The sequence below is a fragment of the Triticum aestivum genome, chromosome 7D, assembly GCF_018294505.1.
Source record: "Triticum aestivum cultivar Chinese Spring chromosome 7D, IWGSC CS RefSeq v2.1, whole genome shotgun sequence".
Taxonomy (NCBI): Eukaryota; Viridiplantae; Streptophyta; class Magnoliopsida; order Poales; family Poaceae; genus Triticum; species Triticum aestivum.
In genome coordinates, this window is record NC_057814.1 from 24,388,699 (window position 1) to 24,405,315 (window position 16,617).

Below are 16,617 nucleotides of genomic sequence, written 5' to 3' on the forward strand. Positions count from 1 at the left end.
TTCACGCATGTAGCTCATTTGTCACAACACTTTTTTAAAATAGTTGCCGCATTAGAAGTTTATTGTTTTTCTGCCAACTTGGTCACATATAGTGACACAATGCGAAGGTTTTCCAATTTTTTGATTTTTTGAATTTTTTATGCCCGTTTCAAAATGCGGTCAAAACGACGGGCTTGACCGTTTCTAGCTAGTTGTTGAATCTTGGAAAACTTTTGATGTTTCTCTGATTAAGTAGATACTTATTTACCTATGAATGATTTTTGGAAAAAATAAAGAGCAAACTACGAGGCAGCTACAGTTTAAATTTGACCCGCTTCCAACTAAATCGGTAGAAATTTGTCTTTTTCACGAGAGGTGGATCAAAACTTGTTACACCCAACCATTTTGTCAATTGTGCATTAAATATGGCTTAGGATTTTAGAAAAATCATTTTGTCCAATTTTGCAACAAATATATGGTAGGTCCTTCACAAAAAAACTCATTTCGGGCACTCAAAAATGGAAAATGAAATTTCCGTGCAAAGAAAATGAAAACTCCCTTAGGCAACATTGTTTGGAATTCCAAGATGCACCCTTGTGCACAGTATGAGATCATTTGAACAAATTATGCCATGAATGTGGGCATAAAATTGATCATTTGGCTTGAAAGCCATGAATCTTGACGCATGATAACTCATTTCTACGAACACTTTTTAAAAATAATTACCGTATTACAAGTTTATTATTTTTTCTGGCAACTTGGTCACATATAATGACACAATGTGAAGGTTTTCCAATTTTTTGATTTTTTTGAATTTTTTATGCCCGTTTCAAAATGTGGTCAAAACGGCGGGCTTGACCGTTCCTAGCTAGTTGTTGAATCTTGGAAAACTGTTGATGTTTCTGTGATTAAATAGATACTTATTTACATATAAATGATTTTTGGAAAAAAATAAAGAGCAAACTACGAGGCAGCTGCAGTTCAAATTTGACCAGCTTCCAACTGAATCGGCAGAAATTTGTCTTTTTCAGGAGAGGTGGATCAAAACTTTTTACACCCAACCATTTTGTCAATTGTGCATTAAATATGGCCTAGTATTTTAGAAAAATGATTTGGTCCAATTTTGCAACAAATATATGGTAGGTCCTTCACACAAAAACTCATTTTGGGCACTTGGAAAATGGAAAATGAAATTTCCGTGCAAAGAAAATGAAACTCCCTTAGGCAACATTGTTTGGAATTCCAAGATGCATCCTTGTGCACAGTATGAGATCATTTGAACAAACTATACCATGAATGTGGCCATAAAATTGATCATTTGGCTTGAAAGCCATGAATCTTCACGCATGATAACTCATTTCTGAGAACGCTTTTTAAAAATAATTACCGTATAACAAGTTTATTATTTTTTCTGGCAACTTGGTAACATATAATGACACAATGCGAAGGTTTTCCAATTTTTTGATTTTTTTGAATTTTTTATGCCTGTTTCAAAATGCGGTCAAAACGACGGGCTTGACCGTTCCTAGCTAGTAGTTGAATCTTGGAAAACTTTTGATGTTTCTCTGATTAAATAGATACTTATTTACCTATAAATGATTTTTGGAAAAAATAAAGAGCGAACTACGAGGCAGCTATAGTTCAAATTTGACCCGCTTCCAACTGAATCGGTAGAAATTTGTCTTTTTCACGAGAGGTGGATAAAAACTTTTTACACCCAACCATTTTGTCAATTGTGCATTAAATACGGCCTAGTATTTTAGAAAAATTATTTGGTCCAATTTTGCAACAAATATATGGTAGGTCCTTCACAAAAAAAACTCATTTCGGGCACTCGAAAAATGGAAAATGAAATTTCCGTGCAAAGAAAATGAAAACTCCCTTAGGAAACATTGTTTGGAATTCCTAGATGCACCCTTGTGCACAGTATGAGATCAGTTGAACAAACTATGCCATAAATGTGGCCATAAAATTGATCATTTGGCTTGAAAGCCATGAACCTTCACGCATGATAACTCATTTCTGAGAACGCTTTTTAAATATAATTACTGTATAACAAGTTTATTATTATTTTTCGCAACTTGGTCACATATAATGACACAATGCGAAGGTTTTCCATTTTTTTTGATTTTTTTGAATTTTTTATGCCTGTTTCAAAATGCGGTCAAAACGGCGGGCTTGACCATTCCTAGCTAGTGGTTGAATCTTGGAAAAAATTTGATGTTTCTATGATTAAATAGATACTTATGTACTTGTAAATGATTTTTCGAAAAAATAAAGTGCAAACTACGAGGCAGCTGCAGTTCAAATTTGACCCGCTTCCAACTAAATCGGCAGAAATTTGTCTTTTTCACGAGAGGTGGATCAAAACTTTTTACACCCAACCATTTGGTCAATTGTGCATTAAATACGGCCTAGTATTTTAGAAAAATTATTTGGTCCAATTTTGCAACAAATATATGGTAGGTCTTTCACAAAAAAAACTCATTTCGGGCACTCGAAAAATGGAAAAATGAAATTTCCCTGCAAAGAAAATAAAAACTCCCTTAGGCAACAATTTTTGGAATTCTAAGATGCACCCTTGTGCACAATATGAGATCATTTGAACAAACTATGCCATGAATGTGGCCATAAGATTGATCATTTGGATTGAAAGCCATGAATCTTCACGCATGATAGCTCATTTCTAAGAACACTTTTTTAAAATAATTGTCGTATTAAAAGTTTATTATTTTTTCCTGGCAACTTGATCACATATAATGACACAATACGAAGGTTTTCCAATTTTTTGATTATATTGAATTTTTTATGCCCGTTTCAAAATGCGGTCAAAACGGCGGGCTTGACCGTTCCAAGCTAGTGGTTGAATCTTGGAAAACTTTTGATGTTTCTCTGATTAACTACATACTTATGTACCTATAAATGATTTTTGGAAAAAATAAAGAGCAAACAACAAGGCAGTTGTAGTTCAAATTTGACCCGCTTCGAACTAGAAATTTGTCTTTTTCACGGGAGTTGGATCAAAACTTTTTACACCCAACCATTTGGTCAATTGTGCATTAAATATAGCCTAGTATTTTAGAAAAATTATTTGGTCCAAGTTTGCAACAAATATATGGTAGGTCCTTCACAAAAAAAACTCATTTCGGGCACTCGAAAAATGGAAAATGAAATTTCCGTGCAAAGAAAATGAAAACTCCCTTAGGCAACAATGTTTAGAATTCCAAGATGCACCCTTGTGCACAATATGAGATCATTTGAATAAACTATGCCATGAATGTGGCCATAAGATTGATCATTTGGCTTGAAAGCCATGAGTCTTCACGCATGATAGCTCATTTCTCAGAACACTTTTTTAAAATAATCACCGTATTACAAGTTTATTATTTTTATGGTAACTTGGTCACATATAATGACACAATGCGAAGGTTTTCCAATTTTTTCGATTTTTTTTTGAATTTTTTATGCCCGTTTCAAAATGCGGTCAAAACGGCGGGCTTGACCGTTCCTAGCTAGTGGTTGAATCTTGGAAAACTTTTGATGTTTCTCTGATTAAATAGATACTTATTTACCTATAAATGATTTTTTGAAAAAATAAAGAGCAAACTACGAGGCAGCTGCAGTTCAAATTTGACCCGCTTCCAACTGAATCGGCAGAAATTTGTCTTTTTCACGAGAGGTGGATCAAAACTTTTTACACCCAATCATTTGGTCAATTGTGCATTAAATATGGCCTAGTATTTTAAAAAATGATTTGGTCTAATTTTGCAACAAATATATGGTAGGTCCTTCACAAAAAAACTCATTTCGGGCACTCAAAAAATGGAAAATGAAATTTCTGCGCAAAGAATATGAAAACTCCCTTAGGCAACATTGTTTGGAATTCCAAGATGCACCCTTGTGCACAATATGAGATCATTTGAGCAGACTATGCCATGAATGTGGCCGTAAGATTGATCATTTGGATTGAAATCCATGAATCTTCACGCATGATAGCTCATTTCTGAGAACACTTTTTAAAAATAATTGCCGTTTTACAAGTTTATTATTTTTTCTGGCAACCTGATCACATATAATGACACAATGCGAAGGTTTTCCAATTTTTTGATTTTTTTTTGAATTTTTTATGCCCGTTTCAGAATGCGGTCAAAACGGCGGGCTTGACCGTTCCTAGCTAGTGGTTGAATCTTGGAAAACTTTTGATGTTTCTCTGATTAAATAGATACTTATGTACCTATAAATGATTTTTGGAAAAAATAAAGAGCAAACTACGAGGCAGCTGCAGTTAAAATTTGACCCGCTTCCAACTGAATCGGCAGCAATTTGTCTTTCACAAGAGGTGGATCAAAACTTTTTACACCCAACCATTTGGTCAATTGTGCATTAAATATGGCCTAGTATTGTAGAAAAATGATTTGGTCCAATTTTGCAACAAATATATGGTAGGTCCTTCATAAAAAAAACTCATTTCGGGCACTCGAAAAATGGAAAATGAAATTTCCGTGCAAAGAAATTGAAAACTCCCTTAGGCAACATTGTTTGGAATTCCAAGATGCACCCTTGTGCACAATATGAGATCATTTGAACAAATTATCCCATGAATGTGGCCTTAAGATTGATCATTGTCTTGAAAGCCATGAATCTTCACGCATGATAGCTCATTTCTAAGAACACTTTTTTTAAAATAATTACCATATTACAAGTTTATTATTTTTTCTTATAACTTGGTCGCATATAATGACACAATGCGAAGGTTTTCCAATTTTTTGATTTTTTTTGAATTTTTTATGCCTGTTTCAAAATGCGGTCAAAACGGCGGGCTTGGCCGTTCCTAGCTAGTCTTGTAAAACTTTTGATGTTTCTCTGATTAAATAGATACTTATGTACCTATAAATGATTTTTGGAAAAAATAAAGAGCAAACCACGAGGCAACTGCAGTTCAAATTTGACCCGCTTCCAATTGAATCGGGAGAAATTTGTCTTTTTCATGAGAGGTGGATCAAAACATTTTAGACCCAACCATTTGGTCAATTGTGCATTAAATATAGCCTAGTATTTTAGAAAAATTATTTGGTCCAATTTTGCAACAAATATATGGTAGGTCCTTCACAAAAAAAACTCATTTCGGGCACTCGAAAAATGGAAAATGAAATTTCCGTGCAAAGAAAATGAAAACTCCCTTGGGCAACATTGTTTGGAATTCCAAGATGCACCCTTGTGCATAATATGAGATCATTTGAACAAACTATGCCATGAATGTGGCCATAAGATTGATCATTTGGCTTGAAAGCCATGAATCTTCACGCATGATAGCTCATTTCTGAGAACACTTTTTTAAAATAATTACCGTATTACAAGTTTATTATTTTTTCTGGTAACTTGGTCGCATATAATGACACAATGCGAAGGTTTTCCAATTTTTTGATTTTTTCGAATTTTTTATGCCTGTTTCAAAATGCGGTCAAAACAGCGGGCTTGACCGTTCCTAGCTAGTGGTTGAATCTTGGAAAACTTTTGGATTTTCTCTGATTAAATAGATACTTATGTACCTATAAACGATTTTTGGAAAAAATAAAGAGCAAACTACGAGGCAGCTGCAGTTCAAATTTGACCCGCTTCCAACTAAATCGGCAGAAATTTGTCTTTTTCACGAGAGGTGGATCAAAACCTTTTACACCCAATCATTTGGTCAATTGTGCATTAAATATGGCCTAGTATTTTAAAAAATGATTTGGTCCAATTTCGCAACAAATATATGGTAGGTCCTTCACAAAAAAAACTCATTTCGGGCACTCGAAAAATGGAAAATGAAATTTCCGTGCAAAGAAAATAAAAGCTCCCTTAGGCACCATTGTTTGGAATTCCAAGATGCACCCTTTGGCACAATCTGAGATCATTTGTACAAACTATGCCATGAATGTGGCCGTAAGATTGATCATTTGGATTGAAAGCCATGAATCTTCACGCATGATATCTCAATTCTGGGAACACTTTTTAAAAATCATTGCCGTATTACAAGTTTATTATTTTTTCTGGCAACTTGATCACATATAATGACACAATGCGAAGGTTTTCTAATATTTTGATTTTTTTTGAATTTTTTATGCCCGTTTCAAAATGCGGTCAAAACGGCGGGCTTGACCGTTCCTAGCTAGTGGTTGAATCTTGGAAAACTTTTGATGTTTCTCTGATTAAATAGATACTTATCTACCTATAAATGATTTTTGGAAAAAATAAAGAGCAAACTACGAGGCAGCTGCAGTTCAAATTTGACCCGCTTCCAACTGAATCGGCAGAAATTTGTCTTTCACAAGAGGTGGATCAAAACTTTTTACACCCAACCATTTCGTCAATTGTGCATTAAATATGGCCTAGTATTTTAAAAAATGATTTGGTCCAATTTTGCAACAAATATATGGTAGGTCCTTCACAAAAAAAACTCATTTCGGGCACTCGAAAAATGGAAAATGAAATTTCCGTGCAAATAAAATGAAAACTCCCTTAGGCAACATTGTTTGGAATTCCAAGATGCACCCTTGTGCATAATATGAGATCATTTGAACAAACTATGCCATGAATGTGGCCATAAGATTGATCATTTGGCTTGAAAGCCATGAATCTTCACGCATGATAGCTCATTTCTGAGAACACTTTTTTAAAATAATTACCGCATTACAAGTTTATTATTTTTTCTGGTAACTTGGTCGCATATAATGACACAATGCGAAGGTTTTCCAATTTTTTGATTTTTTTCGAATTTTTTATGCCTGTTTCAAAATGCGGTCAAAACAGCGGGCTTGACCGTTCCTAGCTAGTGGTTGAATCTTGGAAAACTTTTGGATTTTCTCTGATTAAATAGATACTTATGTACCTATAAATGATTTTTGGAAAAAATAAAGAGCAAACTACGAGGCAACTGCAGTTCAAATTTGAACCGCTTCCAACTGAATCGGCAGAAAATTGTCTTTTTCACGAGAGGTGGATCAAAACTTTTTACACCCAACCATTTGGTCAATTGTGCATTAAATATGGCCTAAAGTTTTAGAAAAATGATTTGGTCCAATTTTGCAACAAATATATGGTAGGTCATTCACACAAAAAACTCATTTCGGGCACTCGAAAAATGGAAAATGAAATTTCCATGCAGAGAAAATGAGAACTCCCTTAGGCAACATTGTTTGGAATTCCAAGATGCACCCTTGTGCACAATATGAGATCATTTGAACAAACTATTCCATGAATGTGGCCATAAGATTGATCATTTGGCTTGAAAGCCATGAATCTTCACGCATGTAGCTCATTTGTCAGAACACTTTTTTAAAATAATTGTCGTATTACAAGTTTATTATTTTTTCTCGCTACTTGGTCACATATAATGACACAATGCGAGGGTTTTCTAATTTTTTCATTTTTTTGAATTTTTTATGCCCGTTTCAAAATGTGGTCAAAACGGCGGGCTTGACCGTTTCTAGCTAGTTGTTGAATATTTGAAAACTTTTGATGTTTCTCTGATTAAATAGATACTTATTTACCTATAAATGATTTTTGGAAAAAAAAATAAAGAGCAAACTACGAGGCAGCTGCAGTTCAAATTTGACCCGCTTCCAATTGAATCGGCAGAAATTTGTCTTTTTCACAAGAGGTGGATCAAAACTTTTTACACCCAACCATTTTGTCAATTGTGCATTAAATATGGCCTAGTATTTTAGAAAAATGATTTGGTCCAATCTGGAAACAAATATATGGTTGGTCCTTCACAAAAAAACTCATTTCGGGCACTCGAAAAATGGAAAATGAAATTTCCGTGCAAAGAAAATGAAAACTCCCTTAGGCAACATTGTTTGGAATTCCAAGATGCACCCTTGTGCACAATATGAGATCATTTGAACAAACTATACCATGAATGTGGCCATAAGATTGATCATTTGGCTTGAAAGCCATGAATCTTCACGCGTGATAGCTCATTTCTGAGAACACCTTTTAATAATAATTACCGTATTACCAGTTTATTATTTTTTCTGGCAACTTGGTCACATATAATGACACAATGCAAAGGTTTTCCAATATTTTGATTTTTTTTTAATTTTTTGTGACCGTTTCAAAATGCGGTCAAAATGGTGGGCTTTCCCGTTCCTAGCTAATAGTTGAATCTTGGAAAACTTTTGATGTTTCTCTGATTAAATAGATACTTATGTAACTATAAATAATTTTTGGAAAAAATAAAGAGCAAACTACGAGGCAGCTGCAGTTCAAATTTGACCCGCTTTCAACTGAATCGGCAGAAATTTGTCTTTTTCACGAGAGGTGGATCAAAACTTTTTACACCCAACCATTTGGTCAATTGCGCATTAAATATGGCCTAGTATTTTAGAAAAATGATTTGGTCCAATCTGGAAACAAATATATGGTTGGTCCTTCACAAAAAAACTCATTTCGGGCACTCGAAAAATGGAAAATGAAATTTCCGTGCAAAGAAAATGAAAACTCCCTTAGGCAACATTGTTTGGAATTCCAAGATGCACCCTTCTGCACAATATGAGATCATTTGAACAAACTATGCCATGAATGTGGCCATAAGATTGATCATTTGGCTTGAAAGCCATGAATCTTCACGCGTGATAGCTCATTTCTGAGAACACTTTTTAAAAATAATTACCGTATTACAAGTTTATTATTTTTTCTGGCAACTTGGTCACATATAATGACACAATGCGAAGGTTTTCCAATATTTTGATTTTTTTTATTTTTTATGACCGTTTCAAAATGCGGTCAAAACGGCGGGCTTGACCGTTCCTAGCTAGTGGTTGAATCTTGGAAAACTTTTGATGTTTCTCAGATTAAATAGATACTTATGTACCTATAAATGATTTTTGGAAAAAAAATAAAGAGCAAACTACGAGGCAGCTGCAGTTCAAATTTGACCCGCTTCCAATTGAATCGGCAGAAATTTGTCTTTTTCACAAGAGGTGGATCAAAACTTTTTACACCCAACCATTTTGTCAATTGTGCATTAAATATGGCCTAGTATTTTAGAAAAATGATTTGGTCCAATCTGGAAACAAATATATGGTTGGTCCTTCACAAAAAAACTCATTTCGGGCACTCGAAAAATGGAAAATGAAATTTCCGTGCAAAGAAAATGAAAACTCCCTTAGGCAACATTGTTTGGAATTCCAAGATGCACCCTTGTGCACAATATGAGATCATTTGAACAAACTATGCCATGAATGTGGCCATAAGATTGATCATTTGGCTTGAAAGCCATGAATCTTCACGCGTGATAGCTCATTTCTGAGAACACCTTTTAATAATAATTACCGTATTACAAGTTTATTATTTTTTCTGGCAACTTGGTCACATATAATGACACAATGCAAAGGTTTTCCAATATTTTGATTTTTTTTTAATTTTTTATGACCGTTTCAAAATGCGGTCAAAATGGTGGGCTTTCCCGTTCCTAGCTAGTAGTTGAATCTTGGAAAACTTTTGATGTTTCTCTGATTAAATAGATACTTATGTACCTATAAATGATTTTTGGAAAAAATAAAGAGAAAAACTACGAGGCAGCTGGAGTTCAAATTTGACCCGCTTCCAACTGAATCGGCAGAAATTTGTCTTTTTCACGAGAGGTGGATCAAAACTGTTTACACCCAACCATTTGGTCAATTGTACATAAAATATGGCCTAGTATTTTATAAAAATGATTTGGTCCAATTTTGCAACAAATATATGGTAGGTCCTTCACAAAAAAACTCATTTCCGGCACTCGAAAAATGGAAAATGTAATTTTCATGCAAAGAAAATGAAAACTCCCTTAGGCAACATTGTTTGGAATTCCAAGATGCACCCTGTGCACAATATGAGATCATTTGAACAAACTATGCCATGAATGTGGCCATAAGATTGATCATTTGGCTTGAAAGCCATGAATCTTCACGCGTGATAGCTCATTTCTGAGAACACTTTTTAAAAATAATTACCGTATTACAAGTTTATTATTTTTTCTGGCAACTTGGTCACATATAATGACACAATGCGAAGGTTTTCCAATATTTTGATTTTTTTTATTTTTTATGACCGTTTCAAAATGCGGTCAAAACGGCGGGCTTGACCGTTCCAAGCTAGTGGTTGAATCTTGGAAAACTTTTGATGTTTCTCAGATTAAATAGATACTTATGTACCTATAAATGATTTTTGGAAAAAATAAAGAGAAAAACTACGAGGCAGCTGGAGTTCAAATTTGACCCGCTTCCAACTGAATCGGCAGAAATTTGTCTTTTTCACGAGAGGTGGATCAAAACTGTTTACACCCAACCATTTGGTCAATTGTACATAAAATATGGCCTAGTATTTTATAAAAATGATTTGGTCCAATTTTGCAACAAATATATGGTAGGTCCTTCACAAAAAAACTCATTTCCGGCACTCGAAAAATGGAAAATGTAATTTTCATGCAAAGAAAATGAAAACTCCCTTAGGCAACATTGTTTGGAATTCCAAGATGCACCCTGTGCACAATATGAGATCATTTGAACAAACTATGCCATGAATGTGGCCATAAGATTGATCATTTGGCTTGAAAGCAATGAATCTTCACGCGTGATAGCTCATTTCTGAGAACACTTTTTAAAAATAATTACCGTATTACAAGTTTATTATTTTTTATGGCAACTTGGTCACATATAATGACACAATGCGAAGGTTTTCCAATATTTTGATTTTTTTTGAATTTTTTATGACCGTTTCAAAATGCGGTCAAAACGGCGGGCTTGACCGTTCCTAGCTAGTTGTTGAATCTTGGAAAACTTTTGATGTTTCTCTGATTAAATAGATACTTATGTACCTATAAATGATTTTTGGAAAAAATAAAGAGCAAACTACGAGGCAGCTGCAGTTCAAATTTGACCCGCTTCCAACTGAATCGGCAGAAATTTATCTTTCACAAGAGGTGGATCAAAACTTTTTACACCCAATCATTTGGTCAATTGTGCATCAAATATGGCCTAGTATTTTAGAAAAATGGTTTGGTCCAATTTTGCAACAAATATATGGTAGGTCCTTCACAAAAAAACTCGTTTCGGGCACTCGAAAAATGGAAAATGAAATTTCCGTGCAAAGAAAATAAAAACTCCCTTAGGCAACATTGTTTGGAATTCCAAGATGCACCCTTTGGCACAATATGAGATCATTTGAACAAACTATGCCATGAATGTGGCCGTAAGATTGATCATTTGGATTGAAAGCCATGAATCTTCACGCATGATATCTCAATTCTGGGAACACTTTTTAAAAATAATTGCCGTATTACAAGTTTATTATTTTTTCTGGCAACTTGATCACATATAATGACACAATGCGAAGGTTTTCTAATATTTTGATTTTTTTTGAATTTTTTATGCCCGTTTCAAAATGCGGTCAAAACGGCGGGCTTGACCGTTCCTAGCTAGTGGTTGAATCTTGGAAAACTTTTGATGTTTCTCTGATTAAATAGATACTTATGTACCTATAAATGATTTTTGGAAAAAATAAAGAGCAAACTACGAGGCAGCTGCAGTTCAAATTTGACCCGCTTCCAATTGAATCGGCAGAAATTTGTCTTTTTCACAAGAGGTGGATCAAAACTTTTTACACCCAATCATTTGGTCAATTGTGCATCAAATATGGCCTAGTATTTTAGAAAAATGGTTTGGTCCAATTATGCAACAAATATATGGTAGGTCCTTCACAAAAAAACTCGTTTCGGGCACTCGAAAAATGGAAAATGAAATTTTCGTGCAAAGAAATGAAAACTCCCTTAGGCAACATTGTTTGGAATTCCAAGATGCACCCTTGTGCACAATATGAGATCATTTGAACAAACTATGCCATGAATGTGGCCATAAGATTGATCATTTGGCTTGAAAGCCATGAATCTTCACGCATGATAGCTCATTTCTGAGAACACTTTTTTTAAATAATTACCGTATTACAAGTTTATAATTTTTTCTGGTAACTTGGTCGCAAATAATGACACAATGCGAACGTTTTCCAATTTTTTGATTTTTTTGAATTTTTTATGCCTGTTTCAAAATGCGGTCAAAACGGCGGGCTTGACCTTTCCTAGCTAGTGGTTGAATCTTGGAAAACTTTTTATGTTTCTCTGATTAAATAGATTTTTATGTACCTATAAATGATTTTTGGAAAAAATAAAGAGCAAACTACGAGGCAGCTGCAGTTCAAATTTGACCCGCTTCCAGCTAAATCGGCAGAAATTTGTCTTTTTCACGAGAGGTGGATCAAAACTTTTTCAACCCAACCATTAGGTCAATTGTGCATTAAATATGGCCTAAAGTTTTAGAAAAATGATTTGGTCCAATTTTGCAACAAATATATGGTAGGTCATTCACAAAAAAACTCATTTCGGGCACTCGAAAAATGGAAAATGAAATTTCCGTGCAAAGAAAATGAATACTCCCTTAGGCAACATAGTTTGGAATTCCAAGATGCACCCTTGTGCACAATATGAGATCATTTGAACAAACTATGCCATGAATGTGGCCATAAGATTGATCATTTGGCTTGAAAGCCATGAATCTTCACGCATGATAACTCATTTCTGAGAACGGTTTTTAAAAATAATTACCGTATTACAAGTTTATTATTTTTTCTGGCAACTTGGTTACATATAATGACACAATGCGAAGGTTTTCCAATTTTTTGAATTTTTTTGAATTTTTTATGCCCGTTTCAAAATGCGGTCAAAACGGCGGGCTTGACCGTTCCTAGCTAGTGGTTGAATCTTGGAAAACTATTGATGTTTCTCAGATTAAGTAGATACTTATGTACCTATAAATGATTTTTGGAAAAAATAAGAGCAAACTACGAAGCAGCTGCAGTTCAAATTTGACCCGCTTCCAACTGAATCGGCAGAAATTTGTCTTTTTCACGAGAGGTGGATCAAAACTTTTTACACCCAACGATTTGGTCAATTATGCATTAAATATGGCCTAGTATTTTAGAAAAATGATTTGGTCCAATTTTGCAACAAATATATGGTAGGTCCTTCACAAAAAAACTCATTTCGGGCACTCGAAAAATGGAAAATGAAATTTCCGTGCAAAGAAAATGAAAACTACCTTAGGCAACATTGTTTGGAATTCCAAGATGCACCCTTGTGCACAATATGAGATCATTTGAACAAACTATGCGATGAATGTGGCCATAAGATTGATCATTTGGCTTGAAAGCCATGAATCTTCACGCGTGATAGCTCATTTCTGAGAACACCTTTTAAAACTAATTACCGTATTACAAGTTTATTATTTTTTCTGGCAACTTGGTCACATATAATGACACAACGCAAAGGTTTTCCAATATTTCGATTTTTTTGAATTTTTTATGACCGTTTCAAAATGCGGTCAAAACGGTGGGCTTTACCGTTCCTAGCTAGTAGTTGAATCTTGGAAAACTTTTGATGTTTCTCTGATTAAATAGATACTTATGTACCTATAAATGATTTTTGGAAAAAATAAAGAGCAAACTACGAGGCAGCTGCAGTTCAAATTTGACCCGCTTCCAACTGAATCGGCAGAAATTTATCTTTTTCACGAGAGGTGGATCAAAACTTTTTACACCCAACCATTTGGTCAACTGTGCATTAAATATGGCCTAGTATTTTAGAAAAATGATTTGGTCCAATCTGGAAACAAATATATGGTTGGTCCTTCACAAAAAAACTCATTTCGGGCACTCAAAAAATGGAAAATGAAATTTCCGTGCAAAGAAAATGAAAACTCCCTTAGGCAACATTGTTTGGAATTCCAAGATGCACCCTTCTGCACAATATGAGATCATTTGAACAAACTATGCCATGAATGTGGCCATAAGATTGATCATTTGGCTTGAATGTGGCCATGAAACTATGCCATGAATGTCGCAGATCGTGCTAGCTGCTAGCCCTTTAACTACGTACGGATGTGCGACACTGAATCAATCAGATCAGCTTTGGTAGCTTGCTACAACGTCTCCGTAGCAAATCTGAGCCAGCTCTCCATGGCACTCTCACCGTTAGCAATCAGCGAGTCGCCAGGGTTGCTACAGCCAGTTGATATACAACCTCGCTGTGGATTTTCCAAACGACATTGTAGAAGGGAATCCTTAGACTCATGGGAGGATGGAACACTTTTCACTAATGCACATATAACTCAGATATGAACCGTTAATTGTGTTGGTTATAATTAGCATTCCCAGGCAGAGGATTTGTGGCATGCAGGTCTCATGGCACGCAGTCTCTCGGGCATGCTTTAGCATGAATTGCCTTGGTTTTGATGCTATGGAAGTATGTCTTGCCTTGGCTTCGATGCATGCAATAAAATTCTTGTGCTATCGCTAGTTAAAGGGGAGCCGAAATATTACATGCGTAGATGCCCACTACACACATATGTGTTCACGTGCATATCATGTGTGGACGGTTGCACGATGAAGTCATACTATGCTTGTTCACACGTAGTTGAAAGGTGTTTGGAAGGGCACACACATGCATGTGTGTGTCAACGTGCATACCAAGTGTAGCCCATGATGATTGCACGAAGACGATATACTATGTATGTTAGACACGCCCGCCATCTTGATGTTGACCTTATCATTGGTGTTCCATGTGATGCTAGTTGTCTAAGATAGTATCACATGCTCCATTAATTTGGTGTCTGGTCATGACGGGGTGTACACTAGACACTACGTTGACCATGCCTACTTGTGTTGTTGTAACACCAACACCGTCTCCCTCAGCATTACAACAATATGTCGATTACGCGGGAAAGGTGGAGTGGGGGGGTGGGGGGGTTAAGAGCAAATGGTGACAAAAAATGCAGAAAAATACACACCAAAAGATGAAAGATCATGGTAAAATGCATTAATGCATTCTAAGGGGATTTTGAATCTCAAGAATCCATAGCATTTAGTTGTGGCATATTCCACTTCGGTTAAGGTGCATGCATGCATGACATGCATACATATTTGTGAGCTAGTGATCGCATGAAAGGGAGTCGAAAGGGTACATGCATCATGCATATCATGCATGCATACACATGTGTTGATGTGCATATCATGTGTACATACATGTGTTAACATGCATATCATGTGTAGTTTGGCAGTGGTTCCACGATGAAACTATACTACGTCTGTCGACACACCCGTCGTCTTGGGGACGACCTTATCATTGGAGTTCTTGGTAATGCTCGGCATCCAAGATGATTTTGCCACAAGCCCACAACATGTTCCGTCAACTTGGTGTCTGATCAAGACGGGGTGTACACTACACACTACATTGACCGTGCCGAAGTGTGCCCTTGTAACACCAACACCATCTCCCTCAACATTCCAACAATATGTCGAATACGTGGGAGGGATGGAGGAGGTTTAAGAGCAAACAATGGCCAAAAAGGTAGAGAGAGAGAATACACACACCAAAATATCATGGTGACATGCATTAGTGCATTCTAAGTAGATTCTGAATCTCATTAAATTTTATGGCTTTTAATTGTGACAAATTCCACTCAGTTAAGGTACACGCATACATATCGTTGAGATAGAAATAACTGAAAGGTAGTCCAAAGGGTACATGCATGCACACATATGTGTTTACCAGCACATCATGTGTACACTAGTAGGAAAAGGGGCTTTTACCCCGGTTCATAAGGACCTTTAGTACCGGTTCTGGAACCGGGACTAAAGGGTCGTTACTAATGCCCTAGCCCTTTAGTCCCGGTTCTTACACGAACCGGGACTAAAGGCCGTCCACGTGGCCGGTGAGGGGAGCCCAGGCAGGAGGGCCTTTGGTCCCGGTTGGTGCCACCAACCGGGACCAATAGGCATCCACGCGTCAGCACCTGGCAGGAGCTGAGGCTTTTGTTTTTTTTAAAGGGGGTGGTTTAGGGGTTTTGGGGGGTTAATTTAGGTGTTTCATATATTGTGTTAGCTAGCTAATTAATAGAGAGAAGTGTCCTCTCTTATCTCCGTGCTTTGTCGACGCTACGTACTATATACGTATGGAGAGGAGTAGACACGCTAGCTAGTAATCAAATGAAGGAAACAGAAGATCGTCATGAACATATATATATGCATACAGAGAGAAGTGATATCGACCACCTCTCCTTCTCCGAGATATTGGTCGAACAACAAGTTCTCGTATATCTATCCGACACTACCGGCTACATATATACAATAATTATCTCTTACAATACAATCTCCTAATTATATTATAGGAACACAGGGTCCACATAGTATTCTCTGTTTTCAGCGATCACGTGGTCAAGGAAGAATGCCGCCAATTCCTCTTGAATTCCTCGCATACGATCTGGTGCTAGGAGTTGATCCCGCTTCCGAAAAATCTAATTTGAAGAAGGGGGTCAATACATATATATATGAATAAATGAAACTCAACACAAATGATGGTAATAAAATAAAATTGTGAATATTATTGCTTACGCACTTCATATTGTTCTTCAGTGTAGCCCCGCTCACAGGTATGGTAGCGGATGGACTCGCAAATGTAGTATCCACAGTAATTATTCCCGAGTTGCTGCCACAACCACTTTACAAGAAATAGAGGTCAATCAAACTGATAAGCAAGCATGCTAAATGGTATTGATCAAACTAGCG